At 39.6% G+C, this 17,025-nt stretch overlaps 1 long non-coding RNA gene across 1 annotated transcript; it reads right to left on the bottom strand.

Annotated features, from left to right (window-relative positions):
• Positions 1–410: 410 nt before the first annotated feature.
• LOC133462880 (uncharacterized) lies at positions 411–12,640 on the bottom strand. Its single transcript, XR_009784288.1, has 3 exons — positions 12,574–12,640; positions 1,229–1,363; positions 411–496 (listed from the first exon to the last, which is right to left on the bottom strand). It is a non-coding gene; the product is annotated as an uncharacterized LOC133462880 (long non-coding RNA).
• Positions 12,641–17,025: the final 4,385 nt, after the last annotated feature.

Raw genomic sequence — 17,025 nt, 5'->3', positions numbered from 1 at the left:
CTTGGTCAGGACTCACCTTGGTTCTGCACTATTGTGTGACCAAAGTGAGTGCTGGGGGAGGGCGTGCACCGTTATCCACCGTGATAATCCGTCCTTGGTCAGGACTCACCTTGGTTCTGCACTATTGTGTGACCAAAGTGAGTGCTGGGGGAGGGCGTGCACCGTTATCCACCGTGATAATCCGTCCTTGGTCAGGACTCACCTTGGTTCTGCACTATTGTGTGACCAAAGTGAGTGCTGGGGGAGGGCGTGCACCGTTATTCACCGTGGTAATCCGTCCTTGGTCAGGACTCACCTTGGTTCTGCACTATTGTGTGACCAAAGTGAGTGCTGGGGGAGGGCGTGCACCGTTATTCACCGTGATAATCTGTCCTTGGTCAGGACCAGAACCTGAACCAGAACCAGGACTCACCTTAGACTTCAGGTCCCAGTACTCGTCCGTCCCGTAGTCCACGTTCCTGAGAGACGTCAGGTAGTCGTAGCTGATGATGCTGGTCTGGACAGAAGACAAGAGGACAGACAGGTGAGACAGGTGAGACAGGGTCAGAGGTATCTGGGTCAGAGGTATCTGGGTCAGAGGTCAGAGGTATCTGGGTCAGAGGTATCTGGGTCAGAGGTATCTGGGTCAGAGGTCAGAGGTATCTGGGTCAGAGGTATCTGGGTCAGAGGTATCTGGGTCAGAGGTATCTGGGTCAGAGGTATCTGGGTCAGAGGTCAGAGGTATCTGGGTCAGAGGTCAGAGGTATCTGGGTCAGAGGTATCTGGGTCAGAGGTCAGAGGTATCTGGGTCAGAGGTCAGAGGTATCTGGGTCAGAGGTATCTGGGTCAGAGGTATCTGGGTCAGAGGTATCTGGGTCAGAGGTCAGAGGTATCTGGGTCAGAGGTCAGAGGTATCTGGGTCAGAGGTATCTGGGTCAGAGGTCAGAGGTATCTGGGTCAGAGGTATCTGGGTCAGAGGTCAGAGGTCAGAGGTATCTGGGTCAGAGGTCAGAGGTATCTGGGTCAGAGGTCAGAGGTATCTGGGTCAGAGGTCAGAGGTATCTGGGTCAGAGGTATCTGGGTCAGAGGTCAGAGGTATCTGGGTCAGAGGTCAGAGGTATCTGGGTCAGAGGTCAGAGGTATCTGGGTCAGAGGTCAGTTCAGGGGTCAGAGGTCAGTTCAGGGGTCAGAGGTATCTGGGTCAGAGGTCAGTTCTGGGGTCAGATCGGGGGTCAGAGGTCAGACTCACGGCGGCGGCGGCCCGTCCAAACCGGACCAGGCTGAGGTCGTTGAGGTCCAGCTGGTCCAACCGGGTCAGGACGTAGAACCCGGAGGAGACGACCAGAGTCCCGGAGGAGAACTTCAGGAACCGGGCCATGGCTGCCTGCAGGACCAGAACCAGAACTTAGAACCAGAACCAGAACCAGAACTTAGAACCAGAACCAGAACTTAGAACCAGAACCAGAACCAGAACTTAGAACCAGAATCAGAGTCCCAGAGGAGAACTTCAGGAACCGGGTCATGGCTACCTGCAGAACCAGAACCAGAACCAGAACCTTAGTAACAGAACCAGAGTCCCAGAGGAGAACTTCAGGAACCGGGCCATGGCTACCTGCAGAACCAGAACCAGAACCAGAACCTTAGAACCAGAACCAGAACTTAGAACCAGAACCAGAACCAGAACCAGAACCTGAACCAGAACTTAGACCAGAGTCCCAGAGGAGAACTTCAGGAACCGGGTCGCCATGGCTACCTGCAAAACCAGAACTTAGAACCAGAACTAGAACTTAGAACCAGAACCAGAACTTAAAGTTAAGAAATAAAGCTGAGTTTATCTGGAAATAAAGCTGAGTTTATCTGGAAATAAAGCTGAGTTTATCTGGAAATAAAGCTGAGTTTATCTGGAAATAAAGCTGAGTTTATCTGGAAATAAAGCTGAGTTTATCTGGAAATAAAGCTGAGTTTATCTGGAAATAAAGCTGAGTTTACCTGGAAATAAAGCTGAGTTTACCAGAAATAAAGCTGAGTTTATCTGGAAATAAAGCTGAGTTTATCTGGAAATAAAGCTGAGTTTATCTGGAAATAAAGCTGAGTTTATCTGGAAATAAAGCTGAGTTTATCTGGAAATAAAGCTGAGTTTATCTGGAAATAAAGCTGAGTTTATCTGGAAATAAAGCTGAGTTTACCAGAAATAAAGCTGAGTTTATCTGGAAATAAAGCTGAGTTTATCTGGAAATAAAGGTGAGTTTACCTGGAAATAAAGCTGAGTTTACCAGAAATAAAGCTGAGTTTATCTGGAAATAAAGCTGAGTTTATCTGGAAAAAAAGCTGAGTTTATCTGGAAATAAAGCTGAGTTTACCAGAAATAAAGCTGAGTTTATCTGGAAATAAAGCTGAGTTTACCAGAAATAAAGCTGAGTTTATCTGGAAATAAAGGTGAGTTTATCTGGAAATAAAGCTGAGTTTATCTGGAAATAAAGCTGAGTTTACCAGAAATAAAGCTGAGTTTACCTGGAAATAAAGCTGAGTTTACCAGAAATAAAGCTGAGTTTATCTGGAAATAAAGGTGAGTTTACCTGGAAATAAAGCTGAGTTTACCAGAAATAAAGCTGAGTTTACCAGAAATAAAGCTGAGTTTATCTGGAAATAAAGCTGAGTTTATCTGGAAATAAAGCTGAGTTTATCTGGAAATAAAGCTGAGTTTATCTGGAAATAAAGCTGAGTTTATCTGGAAATAAAGCTGAGTTTATCTGGAAATAAAGCTGAGTTTACCAGAAATAAAGCTGAGTTTACCAGAAATAAAGCTGAGTTTATCTGGAAATAAAGCTGAGTTTACCAGAAATAAAGCTGAGTTTATCTGGAAATAAAGCTGAGTTTATCTGGAAATAAAGCTGAGTTTATCTGGAAATAAAGCTGAGTTTACCAGAAATAAAGCTGAGTTTATCTGGAAATAAAGGTGAGTTTATCTGGAAATAAAGCTGAGTTTATCTGGAAATAAAGGTGAGTTTATCTGGAAATAAAGCTGAGTTTATCTGGAAATAAAGCTGAGTTTATCTGGAAATAAAGCTGAGTTTATCTGGAAATAAAGCTGAGTTTATCTGGAAATAAAGCTGAGTTTATCTGGAAATAAAGCTGAGTTTATCTGGAAATAAAGCTGAGTTTATCTGGAAATAAAGCTGAGTTTATCTGGAAATAAAGCTGAGTTTATCTGGAAATAAAGCTGAGTTTATCTGGAAATAAAGCTGAGTTTATCTGGAAATAAAGCTGAGTTTATCTGGAAATAAAGCTGAGTTTATCTGGAAATAAAGCTGAGTTTATCTGGAAATAAAGCTGAGTTTATCTGGAAATAAAGCTGAGTTTATCTGGAAATAAAGCTGAGTTTATCTGGAAATAAAGCTGAGTTTATCTGGAAATAAAGCTGAGTTTATCTGGAAATAAAGCTGAGTTTACCTGGAAATAAAGCTGAGTTTATCTGGAAATAAAGCTGAGTTTACCAGAAATAAAGCTGAGTTTACCAGAAATAAAGCTGAGTTTATCTGGAAATAAAGCTGAGTTTATCTGGAAATAAAGCTGAGTTTATCTGGAAATAAAGCTGAGTTTATCTGGAAATAAAGCTGAGTTTATCTGGAAATAAAGCTGAGTTTATCTGGAAATAAAGCTGAGTTTATCTGGAAATAAAGCTGAGTTTATCTGGAAATAAAGCTGAGTTTATCTGGAAATAAAGCTGAGTTTATCTGGAAATAAAGCTGAGTTTATCTGGAAATAAAGCTGAGTTTATCTGGAAATAAAGGTGAGTTTATCTGGAAATAAAGCTGAGTTTATCTGGAAATAAAGCTGAGTTTATCTGGAAATAAAGCTGAGTTTATCTGGAAATAAAGCTGAGTTTATCTGGAAATAAAGCTGAGTTTATCTGGAAATAAAGCTGAGTTTATCTGGAAATAAAGCTGAGTTTATCTGGAAATAAAGCTGAGTTTATCTGGAAATAAAGCTGAGTTTATCTGGAAATAAAGCTGAGTTTATCTGGAAATAAAGCTGAGTTTACCAGAAATAAAGCTGAGTTTATCTGGAAATAAAGCTGAGTTTATCTGGAAATAAAGCTGAGTTTATCTGGAAATAAAGCTGAGTTTATCTGGAAATAAAGCTGAGTTTATCTGGAAATAAAGCTGAGTTTATCTGGAAATAAAGCTGAGTTTACCTGGAAATAAAGCTGAGTTTATCTGGAAATAAAGCTGAGTTTACCAGAAATAAAGCTGAGTTTATCTGGAAATAAAGCTGAGTTTATCTGGAAATAAAGCTGAGTTTATCTGGAAATAAAGCTGAGTTTAACTGGAAATAAAGCTGAGTTTATCTGGAAATAAAGCTGAGTTTATCTGGAAATAAAGCTGAGTTTATCTGGAAATAAAGCTGAGTTTACCTGGAAATAAAGCTGAGTTTATCTGGAAATAAAGCTGAGTTTATCTGGAAATAAAGCTGAGTTTACCTGGAAATAAAGCTGAGTTTATCTGGAAATAAAGCTGAGTTTATCTGGAAATAAAGCTGAGTTTATCTGGAAATAAAGCTGAGTTTACCTGGAAATAAAGCTGAGTTTACCAGAAATAAAGCTGAGTTTATCTGGAAATAAAGCTGAGTTTATCTGGAAATAAAGCTGAGTTTATCTGGAAATAAAGCTGAGTTTATCTGGAAATAAAGCTGAGTTTATCTGGAAATAAAGCTGAGTTTACCAGAAATAAAGCTGAGTTTATCTGGAAATAAAGCTGAGTTTACCAGAAATAAAGCTGAGTTTATCTGGAAATAAAGCTGAGTTTATCTGGAAATAAAGCTGAGTTTACCTGGAAATAAAGCTGAGTTTATCTGGAAATAAAGCTGAGTTTATCTGGAAATAAAGCTGAGTTTAACTGGAAATAAAGCTGAGTTTATCTGGAAATAAAGCTGAGTTTATCTGGAAATAAAGCTGAGTTTATCTGGAAATAAAGCTGAGTTTATCTGGAAATAAAGCTGAGTTTACCAGAAATAAAGCTGAGTTTATCTGGAAATAAAGCTGAGTTTACCAGAAATAAAGGTGAGTTTATCTGGAAATAAAGCTGAGTTTATCTGGAAATAAAGCTGAGTTTACCTGGAAATAAAGCTGAGTTTATCTGGAAATAAAGCTGAGTTTATCTGGAAATAAAGCTGAGTTTATCTGGAAATAAAGCTGAGTTTATCTGGAAATAAAGCTGAGTTTACCAGAAATAAAGCTGAGTTTATCTGGAAATAAAGCTGAGTTTATCTGGAAATAAAGGTGAGTTTATCTGGAAATAAAGCTGAGTTTATCTGGAAATAAAGCTGAGTTTATCTGGAAATAAAGCTGAGTTTATCTGGAAATAAAGCTGAGTTTACCAGAAATAAAGCTGAGTTTATCTGGAAATAAAGCTGAGTTTATCTGGAAATAAAGGTGAGTTTATCTGGAAATAAAGCTGAGTTTATCTGGAAATAAAGCTGAGTTTATCTGGAAATAAAGCTGAGTTTATCTGGAAATAAAGCTGAGTTTATCTGGAAATAAAGCTGAGTTTATCTGGAAATAAAGCTGAGTTTATCTGGAAATAAAGCTGAGTTTACCAGAAATAAAGCTGAGTTTATCTGGAAATAAAGCTGAGTTTATCTGGAAATAAAGCTGAGTTTACCAGAAATAAAGCTGAGTTTACCAGAAATAAAGCTGAGTTTATCTGGAAATAAAGCTGAGTTTATCTGGAAATAAAGCTGAGTTTATCTGGAAATAAAGCTGAGTTTATCTGGAAATAAAGCTGAGTTTATCTGGAAATAAAGCTGAGTTTATCTGGAAATAAAGCTGAGTTTACCTGGAAATAAAGCTGAGTTTATCTGGAAATAAAGCTGAGTTTACCTGGAAATAAAGCTGAGTTTATCTGGAAATAAAGCTGAGTTTATCTGGAAATAAAGCTGAGTTTACCTGGAAATAAAGCTGAGTTTATCTGGAAATAAAGCTGAGTTTACCAGAAATAAAGCTGAGTTTATCTGGAAATAAAGCTGAGTTTATCTGGAAATAAAGCTGAGTTTATCTGGAAATAAAGCTGAGTTTACCTGGAAATAAAGCTGAGTTTATCTGGAAATAAAGCTGAGTTTATCTGGAAATAAAGCTGAGTTTATCTGGAAATAAAGCTGAGTTTACCAGAAATAAAGCTGAGTTTATCTGGAAATAAAGCTGAGTTTATCTGGAAATAAAGCTGAGTTTACCAGAAATAAAGCTGAGTTTATCTGGAAATAAAGCTGAGTTTATCTGGAAATAAAGCTGAGTTTACCAGAAATAAAGCTGAGTTTATCTGGAAATAAAGCTGAGTTTACCAGAAATAAAGGTGAGTTTATCTGGAAATAAAGCTGAGTTTATCTGGAAATAAAGCTGAGTTTACCTGGAAATAAAGCTGAGTTTATCTGGAAATAAAGCTGAGTTTATCTGGAAATAAAGCTGAGTTTATCTGGAAATAAAGCTGAGTTTATCTGGAAATAAAGCTGAGTTTACCAGAAATAAAGCTGAGTTTATCTGGAAATAAAGCTGAGTTTATCTGGAAATAAAGGTGAGTTTATCTGGAAATAAAGCTGAGTTTATCTGGAAATAAAGCTGAGTTTATCTGGAAATAAAGCTGAGTTTATCTGGAAATAAAGCTGAGTTTACCAGAAATAAAGCTGAGTTTATCTGGAAATAAAGCTGAGTTTATCTGGAAATAAAGGTGAGTTTATCTGGAAATAAAGCTGAGTTTATCTGGAAATAAAGCTGAGTTTATCTGGAAATAAAGCTGAGTTTATCTGGAAATAAAGCTGAGTTTATCTGGAAATAAAGCTGAGTTTATCTGGAAATAAAGCTGAGTTTATCTGGAAATAAAGCTGAGTTTACCAGAAATAAAGCTGAGTTTATCTGGAAATAAAGCTGAGTTTATCTGGAAATAAAGCTGAGTTTATCTGGAAATAAAGCTGAGTTTACCTGGAAATAAAGCTGAGTTTATCTGGAAATAAAGCTGAGTTTATCTGGAAATAAAGCTGAGTTTATCTGGAAATAAAGCTGAGTTTATCTGGAAATAAAGCTGAGTTTACCTGGAAATAAAGCTGAGTTTATCTGGAAATAAAGCTGAGTTTATCTGGAAATAAAGCTGAGTTTATCTGGAAATAAAGCTGAGTTTACCAGAAATAAAGCTGAGTTTATCTGGAAATAAAGCTGAGTTTATCTGGAAATAAAGCTGAGTTTACCAGAAATAAAGCTGAGTTTATCTGGAAATAAAGCTGAGTTTATCTGGAAATAAAGCTGAGTTTACCAGAAATAAAGCTGAGTTTATCTGGAAATAAAGCTGAGTTTATCTGGAAATAAAGCTGAGTTTACCAGAAATAAAGCTGAGTTTATCTGGAAATAAAGCTGAGTTTACCTGGAAATAAAGCTGAGTTTATCTGGAAATAAAGCTGAGTTTATCTGGAAATAAAGCTGAGTTTATCTGGAAATAAAGCTGAGTTTACCTGGAAATAAAGCTGAGTTTATCTGGAAATAAAGCTGAGTTTATCTGGAAATAAAGCTGAGTTTACCGGGAAATAAAGCTGAGTTTGGGAGATATCTGGAGGATATCTGGAGGAGAATAGACTGGTTTATGAGTTCCAGTCTTGCTTCAGAGAGTCTCATTCCACTGACACATGCCTTAGGGTTAGCTTTATGCTTTATTTGAACGATGGCATCAAACATGAGGTTGATTGGGGTAAATATTGGTCATGGTCCTGCTGGACCTCCAGGAGGCTTTAGACACCGTAAATCTTTCTATTCTCATCCACAAACTTGGAGCTATTGGCCTTGACGACAGGGCAGTGAGCTGGATACTCTTATCTGGTGGGGAGAGAACAGATGGTTGACGTAAACTGTCTCCTCCCCTCCCAATAACCTGTGGTGTCCCTCAGGGAAGCATACTGGGACCTCTATTGTTCCTAATTTATGTAAATGACATGGCATCTGCTTGTGACTGCCACGTGTTCTTGTTGGCGGAAGACTCGGCTCTCCAGGGGCCTGTACTACGAAGCAAGTTCAACATACCCAGGATATCTTTTCCTTATCCAGATTCACTAACCCGGACAATTGCAATCACGCTAAGCGGTCACACGACGGTGGTTATCAACTCGGTATATCAACCCAGGTTTCTCCAATCTGGATATGAGCGCGTGCACATAAAAGGGGCGGTGTTTTCAGCGCATGACCAATCGCAAGCATGGAGAAGTCCGCTGTCAGAGCCGCTTATTTCAGTAGCGAAGAGCAAACAATAATTTTACGGAAATATGATGAGTATAGGCATATAATACAGGCAAAAAGCAACACAGTTGCAGCTGCAAAATGCAGGAAAGACAGCTGGCAAAAGATCGCTGACTGTATAAATGCGTAAGTTCATAGGGATATAAACATCACTGCCCCATCATTAGGGCATAAGTAGATCTGACTATAATTACAGTTGTCTATTCTGTTAAATGCATGTGTTGCTTAGATGTATTCGTATGGCGTGTATGACAATTGTAGCCTCATTCCTTCAGCTGCAACCCCAGCGGAGTGAAACGCACATGGGAGCAAATAAAAAATAAATATCAAAACATAATTCAAAGCGGTAAGTAGGCTCACTTTCATATCTTAGAAGTACAACAAGTACAAGGCTTTAGTGTTTCTATCACTCTCTGTTTTAGGATGATATCAGTATACAAAAGCACAATGAAATAGCATTGACATTACTTGCAGCAAACAGAAAAAAAATGACAAGAAGAAGATCGGAGGGATCCTCTCACGATCCGCGCACCGAGCTCCACTGGATTCTCTTCGAAAGGGCATGCCATTTTACAAGAGAGCTGATTGGTCAGTGGGCGGTGCTTTTATACCCGGTGATCTGTATCTGGAACATAACCTGCTCCGGAGCAGGTTAGCTGTTCAGCATAAGTTACCATGGCGATGTACCCCGGTAAGAAGTGAACCACCGTCGTAGTCCTGAAAACCCAGGGTTAAACCTGAAGTTACCTCACTAACCCCAAATCCCGCTTCGTAGTACAGGCCCCTGGACTCTGACAGGGACAGGTTGCAGGTAGAAAAGGCTCTTAGCTCCGAGTTAAACCAGATCTGTACCTGGCTCAATGACAACAAACTATCCATACACTTGAGAAAAACAGGATCCTCTTTGGGTCAATTCCTAAACTCAGCAAGGTTGATAACTTCATAATCAAAGTGGGTGACAATGTTATCACAAACCAAACTGAAATCACCTCTCTGGGCTGCATCCTAGAAGCAAATCTCTCCAGTGAAAAGTTCTCCTATCCAGATTCCAGACTGAATAAGCTGCTGAATCATTTCATTTTCAAGAATGCACATTTCTTATTATTCACTGTAAATATGTCAGATATGTTTACACTAAGTTCATATCTAGTTTACTTGAATTAATGAACTCATTAAATCCAGGGCGTGACCGTTTTCAGTGTTTCCACCAATAGAGGGCGCTCTCATGCAAGTGCAGCTTTCCCTGGTCAAAGTTAAGGAAGTCAAAGAACAAATGTTTATATAGTCATACAATAAAAAATACATGTCAAATGTTCAAAAAACCTTGTTATTTACTTAATGAGTGTTGTTAGAGGAACTGAGTTCATTGATTGGATATTTATTTACAAATGTAGCCACAGATGAAGACAAATTCAATCTTGGATGGAAAAAAGCATTAAAAATCACAATAATCCAAGAATCCTGGCACCAATAATCGAATCGACAATCGTTATAATCGAAGAATCGAAGCTCCAATAATCGAAATCGAATCGAATCGTGAGGTTCCCTTGTTTGCACAGCCCTACTATTCTTGTACAGGATCGCCCTCTAGTTGGTAGAGACACTGAAGATTTAGGCAGGACACTCATTCATCCTCACTTTGATTCTGGAGTTCATGTCTGGTACCGTGACGCCTCTAAGGCTCTGAAAACCAGACAGCTCAGAACAAACTGATAAGGTTCTGCTCAATCTTCCATCTCTGCTCACCTAATTATTATTATATAACAGCAAACCTGCTCAGCGTGGGATGATCCTGGGAGCGACAGAGTACAGTTCCTTAAGATACATTACTCCTCCAAAATACCCTTGTACTTGGGCTGGACCGTTCATCTTCCTCTGATAAAAGTCTTATCAAAAGCATAAACTCAGATAATAAACCAACCCACCAGAGTGGACGCCAGATCTAAATCACTACTGGATCCTTGTTACCCACCCTGACACAATTATTAGATCTCAGACTGCTTTAGTGATCATTCAGCAATTCACTGTGTGTGGAAAATCCAATCTCCGAAGCTTCCTCCAAAACTCAGAAGAGTTAGGCAATGGAAGAACATTGATACTGATCATTTCATCTCTGATTTAATTACAATTAACTGGGACACATTTCAACTCATACCTCATACTGAAGATGCTGGAATTATTTCTATTCTGAAATCACAAATGTTATCAATAAACACGGCCCTCGGAGGGAAATTAAAGTTAAAGGTGAACATCTTCCCTGGATCAACTCGGATCTGGTAAATCTCTTCAAATTACGGGATAAACTGTGGAAGCGATACAGGGAAACTAAAGATGCTGCTGATTGGGAAAAGTATAGACTTTTAAGAAACTCAAGTAAGACAAGAACACGTAACGCTAAATCAGATTATTATAAAAATCAACTCTCTGAAAACATGCACAACCCCAAACAGTTCTGGAAAAACATTAAATAATGTCCTTAACAAACCCAATACAAATATTACCACCAAGATTTGCCACAGTAATGAAATCATCCAGGATCCTCTAACTATCTCCAACATTTTAATCAGCATTTCTCCTCTGTAGGGTTACTAGTTACTAGTAGTTTCTACTCCCTTGTGTTTGGTCTGCAGCTCCATCTCCTCATCTCTCCATGTAGGAGCTCATGTTTCTCTTTCCAAAACTTACACCCTATTGAAATTCAAAACATACAATTCTATCAAAGCCTCTACTGCACATCCTACTGCACATCCTACTGCACATCCTACTGCACATCCTACTGCACATCCTACTGCACATCCTACTGCACATCCTACTGCACATCCTACTGCACATCCTACTGCACATCCTACTGCACATCCTACTGCACATTCTACTGCACATTCTACTGCACATCCTACTGCACATCCTACTGCTCATCCTACTGCACATTCTACTGTACATCCTACTGCACATCCTACTGCACATCCTACTGCACATCCTACTGCACATTCTACTGCACATCCCGCTGCACATTCTACTGCACATCCCGCTGCACATCCTACTGCACATCCCGCTGTTCCTTCTCATTATTCTTTCTAGTTTTTGTTTTTTTGTTTTGTTTTCTGTTTTTGTTTTGTATTACCTAGCTTATTCTATTTGTCTCATCACCTTTTTAGTCTCTCTCAGTGCAAAATAACAGTAATTCCCCCCTTTTTCTCTTTTACAATCTTCCCTACAAAGTTACTGCTTCTTACCTAATAATAATAATAATAATAATAATAATAATAATAATAATAATAATAATAATGTTTTTCATTCAATGTTATATGAGTTAAAAAGGTCTCCAATGTAAACAAGTGTAATTCTTTCTTGGAATAATAAGCCTTTTAGTGACTTTGTATCAGCGAATCTGTCATGAAACTGGACCTGATCCTATTTTTATTTAACCTTTATTTAACCAGGAAAATCCCATTGAGATTAAAAACCTCTTTTCCAACGGAGACCTGGCCACGATCGGCAGCAGCAATTACAACATAGTTATAAATGACGGAAAACACCAACAGATAAAACACAATTAAAATTAAATTAAAAAAGCAAATCACAAAAAACAGGTACATGTAATGGAGTCGGCCTCAAGTATTTTCAATTTAGATTTAAAATTTCTCAGAGAAATTAACTCTGTTATTCTCCAATAATCTTGTAATGTGTTCCAGGCTGAAGGAGCAGAATAAACAAAGGCTCTTTTGCCCAGTTCTGTAATAATAATACTAATAATAATAATGATAATAATAATAATTAAGTTCAGTTCTGGCAAAAGGAACAGAGAGCAACAGGTTCTTGTGAACGTAGTGAGTAAGAACCAGGACTTCTCTGTGCAATCAAGCAGCAAATCTAAGAAGCAGCAGAACAAGCATTGCCTTATATATAAAAGTAAACCAATGACTGAGCCTTCAGGGCCAGAGAAAACCATCCAACCCCAGAGTAGAACTCAGTGATGTGTCAATGGTTTAAACAGTAATGAACCTCAGGGAAGCAGAATCAGCAGTATGGATCATATGAAGACATTTAGCAGAAGCATTCATGTACAGAATATCTCCATAATCTAGTCCTGGTAAAAAGGTCAAAAGTAGCAGCAACAAGTCGCTTCTTAGCATTAAAGGAAAAACACAGCTTATTTAGAAAATAAAAACCCAATTTTATCCTCAGTTTCTTCACAAGTTTCTCTATAAGCTGCTTAAAAGTGATGGAGTCATCGATCCAGAACCCTAGGTATTTATATTCATGTACAACCTCAACCTATGCAATTCTTCTAATAAATTCTTCAATCAATCAATCAATCAGTTTACCTGGACCAGAGCACCGGCCGGTGATTCCTCTCCAGCGTGTTTTCACTTCTTCCTGACTGTGACCTCCTCGTTGAGTTATCCACGCAGCCGCACGGAACTCTGGGTAATGTAGTTCTACGTGACGTAACAACAGCTGAGTTTACGTTCAGCCTGAGTTTAACAGCAGGATTTCAGACACTTTTGTTTCACAATCTTTCCTAAAAATATCAATGTTAATTTCTGATTGTTTTATCAGGACTTTAATGTTAACCTTTGCTGTTATTGACAGATTTAAAACTACACTTCCGGGTACCGTAAGGACATTTACACAACCGCGCTGCGGTCACAGCTGTGAGGTCACGGATGATGCATTCACTGTCCCTGGGAATTTACACAACCCGACTACTGAAATCAAACCCCACATTTTAAATATTTATGTTGGAATTGTTGTTGATGTTTTAAATTAAAGTACGATTGACAACATGACTTTATAGTCAAAATCAACCTGTCAGATATCAGAGAAACAAGTTCTCAAATGGTTTTACAACAGTTATTGAAAATATGTGTTGTGAATTTCTCATTTAAGATTTACATTTTTAAACTATTTCCCACTTTTTTTCCTTTTAATATTTATTCCATTTGAGTAACTTGAGCACCTGAAAGTCATCGTATGTCAATATAATATGCAGGTAAAGCTGATTCGGTGGAGACATTTACAGAATGTCTGTCAATCACTCATTTACTGGTGATTGATGTTTGAGGGCTGTTGTCTGTTTTACCTCCACGTTTTTGTTTTTTTTGTTTTTTTATTGAAAGACAAGATGCAAACATACAATCCTCCACCAGGGGGAGACAAACACTCAGGGAGGAAAATCAGGACAAGATGAAACAATGAACTAGAAATACATTAAACAGAGACACAAACTTAAAGGTCTTGATGGCCTTTGATTGGTGGAGAGACTAATGTTCTAATGTTTGTTTGACCTCATTCAGTTCAGAAAATTGTTTTGCAAATATCTCGTTTAAATAGATTCATTTATTTACAAAGAAAAATACCTTAATGTTTCTGAGGGTTTTGTTAACGAGTTACTCTAAATGTACTTTATTGTAAGGTTTTACCAGAGTTTCTGTTTCAGCACCACGGACAGTTCAGCACGGAGCTGTCCGTGGTGCTGAACTGGTGCTGAACTGGTGTTGAACTGGTGTTGAACTGGTGCTGAACTGGTGTTGAACTGGTACTGAACTGGTGTTGAACTGGTGTTGAACTGGTGTTGAACTGGTACTGAACTGGTGCTGAACTGGTGCTGAACTGGTGCTGAACTGGTACTGAACTGGTGTTGAACTGGTGTTGAACTGGTGTTGAACTGGTACTGAACTGGTGCTGAACTGGTGCTGAACTGGTGCTGAACTGGTGCTGAACTGGTGTTGAACTGGTGTTGAACTGGTGTTGAACTGGTGCTGAACTGGTACTGAACTGGTACTGAACTGGTGCTGAACTGGTGTTGAACTGGTACTGAACTGGTACTGAACTGGTGTTGAACTGGTGCTGAACTGGTACTGAACTGGTGTTGAACTGGTGTTGAACTGGTGCTGAACTGGTGTTGAACTGGTGCTGAACTGGTGCTGAACTGGTACTGAACTGGTGCTGAACTGGTGCTGAACTGGTGCTGAACTGGTGTTGAACTGGTGCTGAACTGGTGTTGAACTGGTACTGAACTGGTGCTGAACTGGTGCTGAACTGGTGCTGAACTGGTGCTGAACTGGTGTTGAACTGGTGCTGAACTGGTGATGAACTGGTGCTGAACTGGTGCTGAACTGGTGTTGAACTGGTGCTGAACTGGTGTTGAACTGGTGTTGAACTGGTACTGAACTGGTGCTGAACTGGTGTTGAACTGGTGTTGAACTGGTGTTGAACTGGTACTGAACTGGTACTGAACTGGTGTTGAACTGGTGTTGAACTGGTGTTGAACTGGTGTTGAACTGGTGTTGAACTGGTACTTAACTGGTACTGAACTGGTACTGAACTGGTGCTGAACTGGTGCTGAACTGGTGCTGAACTGGTGTTGAACTGGTACTGAACTGGTGCTGAACTGGTACTGAACTGGTGCTGAACTGGTGCTGAACTGGTGCTGAACTGGTGTTGAACTGGTGCTGAACTGGTGATGAACTGGTGCTGAACTGGTGCTGAACTGGTGTTGAACTGGTGCTGAACTGGTGTTGAACTGGTGTTGAACTGGTACTGAACTGGTGCTGAACTGGTGTTGAACTGGTGTTGAACTGGTGTTGAACTGGTACTGAACTGGTACTGAACTGGTGTTGAACTGGTGTTGAACTGGTGTTGAACTGGTGTTGAACTGGTGTTGAACTGGTACTTAACTGGTACTGAACTGGTACTGAACTGGTGCTGAACTGGTGCTGAACTGGTGCTGAACTGGTGTTGAACTGGTACTGAACTGGTGCTGAACTGGTACTGAACTGGTGCTGAACTGGTGCTGAACTGGTGCTGAACTGGTGTTGAACTGGTACTGAACTGGTGCTGAACTGGTGTTGAACTGGTGTTGAACTGGTGTTGAACTGGTGTTGAACTGGTACTTAACTGGTGTTGAACTGGTACTGAACTGGTGTTGAACTGGTACTGAACTGGTACTGAACTGGTACTGAACTGGTGCTGAACTGGTGCTGAACTGGTGCTGAACTGGTGTTGAACACCAGTTCAACACCAGTTGAATAGTGATGTAGTCGAGGCCAGTGACCTGGGTTCTACCTCTGCAGATGTTGATTTCCTTGCTAGTAACACTGCTGATTTGTTGCATTCAGCTTTAGATGAAGTTGCTCCTTTGAAAAGGAGGGTTTCTAGCCACAGGAGCTTAACTCCCTGGTACAATTCAGATATCCGCATGTTGAAACAAAACGTGCGTAAAATGGAAAGGAAGTGGTACTCTTGTAGGTCTGTAGACTCTCATCGTGAATGGAAAGATATTCTAATAGTATATAAAAAAGCCATTCGCAAAGCCAGAACAGCTTATTATTCAACGCTGATAGAGGATAACAAAAGTAACCCACGTTTTCTGTTCAGCACTGTAGCCAGGCTGACAAAGAGTCACAACTCTGTTGAGCCGTGCATTCCTGCAGCTCTCAGTAGTGAGGACTTTATGGGCTTCTTCAACAGTAAAATCGCGAGAATTAGAGAAGAAATCAACCAGCCGGTTGTAGGTGTTTCTTCAGCTTTAGCGACTTCCCTAGGCTCTGACTTGTCTCTAGACTGTTTTGATCCTATAGACCTCCCTGAGCTGACTTCACTCGTTAATAGAGCTAAGTCAACCACATGTATGTTAGACCCCATCCCGACTCGTCTATTCAAACATGTTTTTTCTCTTATTGGTACGACAATACTGGACCAAATTAACCTATCCCTAAGTTTAGGATATGTACCACAGGTTTTCAAAGTCGCAGTAATTAAACCTTTACTTAAAAAACCTTCTCTTGACCCAGACACCTTAGCTAATTATAGACCAATTTCCAACCTTCCATTTGTGTCTAAAATTCTGGAAAAGGCAGTTTCAAGCCAGTTATGTGACTATTTGTATAGAAATGATCTGTTTGAAGTCTTTCAGTCAGGGTTCAGAATGCATCATAGCACAGAGACAGCACTTGTTCGAGTCACGAATGACCTCCTTATGGCCTCAGATAAGGGATTAGTGTCCATACTGGTTCTACTGGACCTCAGTGCTGCTTTTGACACTATAGATCATGGCATTTTACTGCACAGGTTAGAGCATGTTGTTGGGATTAAAGGGACAGCTCTATGTTGGTTTAAATCATATCTATCTGACAGGTTCCAGTTTGTTCATGTACATGAGGTTTCTTCAGAACAGTCAAGGGTCTGTTATGGTGTTCCGCAGGGTTCAGTGCTAGGGCCAATCTTGTTCAGTTTATACATGCAGCCGTTGGGAAGTATAATCCAGAATCACGGCATACACTTTCATTGTTATGCTGATGATACGCAGCTCTATTTGTCTATGAAGCCGGATGAAACAGAACCGTTAGTTAAACTTCAGGCATGTCTTAGGGACATCAAGGACTGGATGTCCAGAAATTTCCTGCTTCTAAATTCAGATAAAACAGAGGTTATCATTCTTGGTCCAGAGCATCTTAGGAAGGGATTAGATGGTGTTGCGATGGCTTCCAGTGCAACTGTGAGAAATCTTGGTGTTATTTTCGATCAGGATTTGTCGTTTAAACCATATGTCAATCAGGTTTGTAAAATAGCCTTTTTCCATCTCCGTAATATTGCAAAGATTAGGAAAATCCTCTCACAGAGTGATGCAGAAAAACTAGTCCATGCGTTTGTATCTTCTAGACTAGATTACTGTAATGTGTTGTTAGCAGGATGTCCAAGTAATTTGCTGAATAGGCTCCAGCTGATCCAAAATGCAGCAGCACGAGTACTGACAGGAATTAGCAGGAGAGACC

The sequence above is a fragment of the Cololabis saira genome, chromosome 16, assembly GCF_033807715.1.
Source record: "Cololabis saira isolate AMF1-May2022 chromosome 16, fColSai1.1, whole genome shotgun sequence".
In the NCBI taxonomy this organism is placed as follows: domain Eukaryota; kingdom Metazoa; phylum Chordata; class Actinopteri; order Beloniformes; family Belonidae; genus Cololabis; species Cololabis saira.
This window is presented reverse-complemented; position numbering and strand designations above follow the sequence as displayed.